The sequence below is a fragment of the Adiantum capillus-veneris genome, chromosome 2 (assembly GCF_014529385.1).
Source record: "Adiantum capillus-veneris isolate H3 chromosome 2, ASM1452938v2, whole genome shotgun sequence".
NCBI lineage: Eukaryota > Viridiplantae > Streptophyta > Polypodiopsida > Polypodiales > Pteridaceae > Adiantum > Adiantum capillus-veneris.
In genome coordinates, this window is record NC_140932.1 from 113,400,852 (window position 1) to 113,408,295 (window position 7,444).

Genomic DNA, 7,444 nt, shown 5'->3' on the forward strand with positions numbered 1-7,444 from the left:
GGATGAAAATGTGAGAAGCAGTTTCAAAATTCGAAGGTGAATTCTTTCCAATCTAATGCATCACAAATATGAACGTGTTCATGATGCTCAATAAAAAGTCTACCAAGTACTACAAACCATCAAGTTTGCAATTCTTGAAGTTTAGTATGAATTATGCTCTTTTTTTTCCCCAGTAAAAGCATCAGAATTTGTATTAAGAGGGAGAGATCAAAAGCCATTTGAGCATGTCAAAAAGCTGAGAGTATCGCTGTCTCAAACAACAAATGCCCTAGGTGTTAATGGCAGGAAGATGACATTCCTCATCTGTTCAAAGCTTTGGGCTTTATTCCCTCTTCGGTTAGTCTTAGGGAATTCCATAAATCAGCTTTTGGAGGGAGAGATGCACAGATTGTTTGATCAAGCTTACCAAAGTCCATGTATAAGAGTTCTTTTTTTTTGTTTGAACTTGCAGACAAGTTGAAGCTCGAGAAGTGTCGACTCTACAATATCAACAGTCCACATGATAGAGTCAAATGAATGATAATCGACACTAGAGTTGTAGATGCCAAGATGGTCGGACAAATTGCCAATGTTGAGAGACTTCTCAAATTGACAATGTTATTTAACCCTTGCCTTGAGGTGTTTCTGATCCAATTTGAGAAGAACTACTTTTGTATGCCTCACTTAGGACATCAACTATGTAGCTTGGGAGTGTACCGTCCTTTTGGATATTGTAATATTTTGAATCATGCTCTTGAGCATGTAGTTTTGTGTGCCAAAGAACTCTATGAAAAGCCTAGGACTTGAGACATGTTACAAAGAGGATACCAAGATACCAAGCTACCACTTGGGTGATAAAGAAAGAGAGAGACCAGAATAGCTGCTAAACTCACCTTAACAGCCTTATCAGCAGCTACCACTTGGGTGATAAAGAAAGAGAGAGACCAGAATAGCTGTTGAACTCACCTTAACAGCCTGATCAGCAGCTTCACACCCCACAATTGTGGCCTTCATGTCACCTGTATGACCCACCATCTCCCCATTTGGAAGATTTACCCGCACCTACACGCACAAATAGCCTGATGCCACATCAATCAAGAAGAAAATTCTTAACCATGAGCTTGTAAATGTTATTGAAGTCTACCTGATCATACTTGCCACTTAAAATTGCGTCCGTGACTCTCTCACCAATTTGGAGGGCTTTCATGTGCTTTTTATTAAAAGTGATACCTTGGTCACTCTGTATCTCCACATAGGTCTCCAACTTGCTATCAAATAAGCCTGACCGGTTCCCATTCTAGAAAAATGTAACATGTCCAAACTTCACTGTCTCAAGTGCCCAAACCAATTAATTTTTAAATATACTGCTTAACCCTCCTTGGCATAAGGATTAACAACAAAAAGCTGACTAGTCAGGCCTCTTCCAACTGTACCTGCATGCAAAGGTTCGGAGTCCTTTCTTTGAGAAGTATTCACCTGATGTTTGGTCAATTTCGGGAGGGCTCACCAAGTACCTGCTAGGAACTTCAACTCACCATCATATTGATGCATACCCGCATAGTGAATTTTGGGCACACACACCCTATCAAAGTTATCCAAGTTTGCATACTCGAGAGCTTTTGCCAACATGATCATTCTGTCTGCTCTAAAGTTGAAGGTTACAACTGCATCACCATCAACAATTGGACCAACAGATTTGCCATTTTTGTCCACAATCACAAATGGAGGATAGTATCGGTCATTGAATTTGGATTATGTGCCTTCAATTGCATAAGAGCTTCTATACCACTCTTGAACTTGTGAGGAGCTTCTCCCAGAACTTGTGCACCCCAGTCTCTTTTTACCACATTCCAGTCATTCTATTTCACAAAGTCCCAACTGAATTCTCTTCAAGAATGCATTGCAGACCCAAATCAAAGTGAAACGATCAACAACGACAATTCCTATTGATCTTGTCTTGGCTCTTAAGGTGTTTGCATAGATGCATTAAGACTTGCCAGATGCCTATGAGGCATCCACTCCTTGTTGCCGTAAATCTTCTAAATCTTTCTCGAGCAAAATATTGGAAACTATATATTCCATTTCAATACTTCTCAAGTGAAAAATTTTATGAAAGGATGAGAGAGAGAGAGAGAGAGAGAGAGAGAGAGAGAGAGAGAGGCTACCGATTGCTATGGTTAAGAGGTGTACCTCGAAAGAACATTAGGGGAATTTTGAGGTCACTTTTGTGCCCTGTAAGAATATGTAGAGAGAGAATATATACTTTATTTTTAAAATAGTGAAATGTTTGTAAAAAGGTGAGTTTGCATCCTTTTTACCTCCACCGAAACATGTCATTGTCAAATCTTTCTAGGATCTTTCGTATTCTAAAAAATACTCCCTCCAAAACTAACGAAAACGTCAGTTCTTGCCCAAAATTCAAAATTTCCAAAAGCTGAAACAAACCTTTTCTGTGTCGTCTTCTTCCTCGTATTTGCACAGCTTTTTCCTATAGTACTATCTCTGACAAATACTGTTAATAGACTTGCATGAGGAAGAGAAGAAGCTTATACCATCTACACATTGAGCTAAATGAAGAATATTGTCCAGTGCGCAAGAGAAACAAATGTGCAGAGGTGTCCTCGTCCATATTTGAAGCAATGCGGCAAGATAAAAAAAATCACATTGATCTCTGGACTGATGGAAGATTGTATCCAGTGGACCCAATGACAAAGAGCACTCCCCCATTCTCAAATTGTTCATCTTTGATAAAATTTGTGGGTGATGGTCAAAGAGGGTTGCTGGGTTATACACAGAGTCTTGCGGCAGAGAGAGATATTCTTAAGTTAGAAGATCATTTGACCAAAGAAATGATAAATACTCTTAAACAACAACTTGAGGAATGTAAAGAGAGCAACGAAAAGCTACAAACTCAGCTCAAACAAGCTAGAAGCAAGAATACAATGTTAGGAAACAGACAAAGAGAAAAGAAGTTAAAGAACATTGAAGCCTTGAGACGTGGTGGAGGAGGTTGCAACAGGAGAATCAGAGCAGCAAGGTATTGTTATTTTATATGATTCTGCTTATGTTAGGTTGTTAATCTTTTTGTTAAGTTGTATTATGATTCTGCTCCACATTATTATGCTTATGTTATTGTTATTATGCTATTGTTCTTTATTAAATGATTAATATTCAGTTAACTTTAATTTACTTTGTTTATTTTGTTGGTGTCATTTGGACAATAATCAGTTAATTTTGTACCTTTTGATTTAGGACTTTGCTACAACCAAACTCTGCATCAAACATGGAAATGGCAGCTAAACATTATTGTGATGTTTTACCTCTCAAGGTTGCCAAAAAGATTTTCATAGAGAAGAAGTTTAAAAAGTCAAAGGAGCAGTGCATTGAGGGATTTTTGCAGAGCTCTTGCTTGGACAAGGAGGATGTGCAATATACTATGGATAAGGTAGGCATTAGCAGAGATGGTTATAGCAAGCTGTTCAGAAATATGAAGTCAAGGTTAAAGCAATGTAAGGTCAGGTCCTCTTTGCTTCCAAAGCCATCCATTGTGCAGCAGGCAAGGAAAAAGATCAATGAGAGGATAATGGAGATGTTGGGTGAGCCTCACCACATTCATGGTACCTATCATGGTAAAAAGAGGGATCTTCAATTTGAGGAGTTCAATAATATTTTCCTTGACTTGAAAACACTTCAGAAGGAAATGATCAGATTCTATGAGCTGGAGCATACAGAAGCAAATGGTGTTGTCAGTTTTGTTATAAAGCTTGATGAATGTGAGATTGTTAAGAACAGAAAAATTGAGAGGATTTCCATAACTTTAATGAACAGAGCATTGAAACTGAAGGATACGGAGTACTTCAACGTGCAATTGGAGAAGAATGTCTGGTGGCTAGGTGCTTTTGAAGTAGAGAGTGAAGACTTTGATGTTCTGGATTGGGTTTTCCATCAAACAACAATACCCGAAGTCATTAATGCACAAGAATTAGGGGAAGAGCTTGAAGTTGAAGGGTTTGGAAGTTACAGGGTGGAATGGCACATGGGAGGAGACCTTAAAACCCTTAAATGTATGTACAATGTCTCCAAAGGAGCTATGGCAAAGAGCCCTTGTCTGTATTGTATGGCATCAGCAAAAGAATGTAATCCTGCAAATTGGAACAAAGCACCCAATATGCATACTCAAGATCCAAACTTCAAAGCAGTTTTAAATATTCCACTTGCTAATGTCCACATATGCACTCTGCATGCTCTTTGCAGAATTGTGGAGAAAATTGTACATCTGTATGTGGGGTTTGCCTGGAAGTTATAGCCAAAAGCAGCTAGAGATGCTGCAATCAAATGTATTGAAAGGGTTTTATCAGAAATTGGCCTTCACAGTGGTAAGGTTAAGATTGAAATAGACCTGAAGAGGTCTTCAAATGGAAACAATGTGCCTAGAAAGGTATCTGTTGGTGGTGTGAAGGCCAGAGCTTTCCTAGGGTTTCATGGCAAACTAGGAAAGGGTTCATCCAATGTGAAGTATAACCAGTGGAAAGCTCTCCACAATGCCATCAAAGATCATGGTCTTGAAGGTACATCAAGAAACAAAAAGGCAGAGGTATGGGAATCACTAGACAAAGTATTTTCCTACTGTGATAAGACATCCTGGGGCAAAAATGATCTGCCAAATTTCAAGAAAGTGCTCAATAACTTCGAAAGTGCAATGAAAGATGCTTGGGATCAGGAATTCACACATTACATGGTAAGTTTTTTATTCCTTTTTAATATGTACATACTTTTAGTTTGGAAGCATATGATTAATCTCATACTTACTAATTATTGACACACTTTTACTTTGCCAGCATATAATTTACAATCACACTCCCTGGTTTGTAAAGAGATGGGGCTCCCTGTCCATATGGTCTACACAAGGCATGGAGAAATCCCATTATCAAGCAAGAACCAAGTTTTTCAAGCATACAAGACATGGAGGAGGTGCAGTGAAGGCAAACAGCTTGCTTGAGGTTTTCCAATGGTTCTATAGACAAATATGGCATAGAACCAGATCAAAAATGACAAAGAAAGCATTACTGAACTCAGATTTAGCAAATGCCTTACACAGGAACAAGCAGAAAAGACAAAATTCATATAATAGTTCATCTGAAAATGAAAAATTCTTACAATGGCTAGCTACAAGAGAGAGACAAGGTAGAAAGTGGGCCAAAGTACAGGTTTGAGCAAAGTCAGTCTTTTGATGAAGGTACATCAACTTCACCCCTAAACTTCAGAAACTTCTGCTTATTGTAGCCTATCATTTGTCTCTTGAGATCCCCAGAGTGGGCAAGCACATAGGATGCCATTGTTGCAAAATAACCAGCTCTAGAACCAGTTAGGCGAGGGAAGAATCCAAAAATTATGATGGCTTCCTCCTTTTCCACCAATATTAACTTCTCTAACCCTGGAGGAAGCTGATATGAACCAACAACCTTTGCAAGTGCTTTAATTGCAAGCATTGGCAGCAATGGTTCTCTTGTAAACTTGTTATGGAATATAATGACAGTCTCTTTGTTGAGCTTCCCAATAAAGTGTCCCAAGCTCTGGTTCCTTCCTAAATTTAAGGGTCTGGAACCCTTAAATTCCCCCTGCCAAGGAATTTGTCTGTGTCCAGTATTTCAATCTGCAAAAATATGTCTTGGTTAATTGTTCAGCACATTAATAAGACAGGGCAAAATGGTCATTAACATACCTTAGGAGACTCATCCTCCTCAAACAAGGCAGGTTCCCATATATCAATGGATCTAGTTGGCCTTACTTCATAATCTCTGGTCTTTTCCTCTCCCATATGCTCTATTTTAAGCCTTTTCTGGATCTCATTGAACTCCTCTTCAGAAGGTACACCCTGTTCCTCATATCTCAGAACAATGTCCTGCACATGCTTTCCAACACTTGAGCTGTCAATAAAAATTTTTGCCTCTGTGTCCAAGACTGCTAAGGGGCAAGGTGAGTAATCAATAAATCCTATGTCATTAGATCCCCACTCAGCCAAAACTGCCAAAGCATAATCTTCCCTTAGATCAAAAAGATGTTGAATGTCATTCAGCAAAACATATTCCTTTTTGTTAACTTTGTATGTGGGAAATGTTGCTGTGCAATGCAAAGGATCAACATCTTCATCCTCAATGTCAACATTCTCCACTTTAGTGATGTTTTCTGCTTTAAATTTTGCAATGTCCAGCATCTCAGTGCTTTGTAGCTTCTCTTCCTCTTCATGGAACTCCATCTCTATCTCCTCTTTCTCCTGGTCCTCCTCAGCCTGGGAAATCTGCTTTGGAATCTCTTTGCCCTCTGGTGTTGGGAGTACACTGAAGAAAATGATAAGTCCAAGGTCATAATCTACCAACTGGCAATGCATATTACCATGAAATTTGCAAGGCTTTATGATCTTTTGGCAGTCTGGATGAAGGCTTGACCACTTCTTTGCAATACCTGTCCTTGACAAGCTACCTGCTTTGCATATATCAACAAAATGAACAAGATTGTCAAGCCTGTGATCTCTGATCAATTCTGTATATATCTCTTTCAAGTCACTAATTTGTGTAGAGAAGCCATCCACAAGTGCTTGAAGATCAAAGGCAGCATTAAAAATTTGTTTGACACCTTGAAATCTTGTAAGTTCATTAACTTTGTAAAGAAAAGACATCAGCCTGTCATCAGCGGTCTCTTGTATATCCTCTGTATCCATTATGACAATCCACAAATGCTCAGCTGAAAAAGAGAAAAGAGAAGTCTATCAAGACATTAACCACCCTTCTTTATATCAAGTCTACAAACAAACTAAAAGCATAAAATTGTCAAGCAAATTAAGCGCACAAATTAAGCGCAAGCAAAAAATAATTACATAAAATTGTGACATGCTAAGTTTGTCAGTTGCTATGCGAACTGTGAGGGGTTAAGAGAAACTCGACACTCACTAACTACGCGCACGGAGTGACACTTGGTACGCGATTTCCTATTGCTAGGAAGAGGTCGATGTCTCCCAAAATCGCGCACGGGTGTCGCGGTGTGTCGCTTGGAGGGTTGGAGGCTTAATTTCGAAGCCTTGCGAATGACAATAAGCGAAAAAACGGGTTGGGTAGGTTCCTTTTATGGCCAAAAACGCCGCCTCGGGGGGTGTGCAAATCGGTTGTCGCCTCGAAGTTTGGTCCAACGGCTAGTTTTTATGCGCCTAGGGACTTGTGCCATGCACCCTATATAAACCTCCTTAGAGCCCAAACTAAGCGCATTTTAAAGGAGGTTTTACCCGGTTCTCGCACTTCCACAACCCAAAACTTCGAGCGCTTTGACCGTCACCCCGTGGGCGATATTCGTAAGTTAGAAGACTTTGGCTCCTTTGTCATTTCGCGTACGGAGTTTCAAAGCAATGTGTTCCACTATGTCCACAAGTGTGATCATGTTTACGATGTGTACTGCAATGTGTGCCACTATTTTC

General features: G+C 39.5%; 1 pseudogene; it reads right to left on the reverse strand.

Moving 5' to 3' along the window:
• Positions 1 to 299: 299 nt before the first annotated feature.
• Positions 300 to 2,061, reverse strand: LOC147463410 (2,3-bisphosphoglycerate-independent phosphoglycerate mutase-like; annotated as a pseudogene).
• Between the last annotated feature and the right edge of the window lie 5,383 nt (positions 2,062 to 7,444).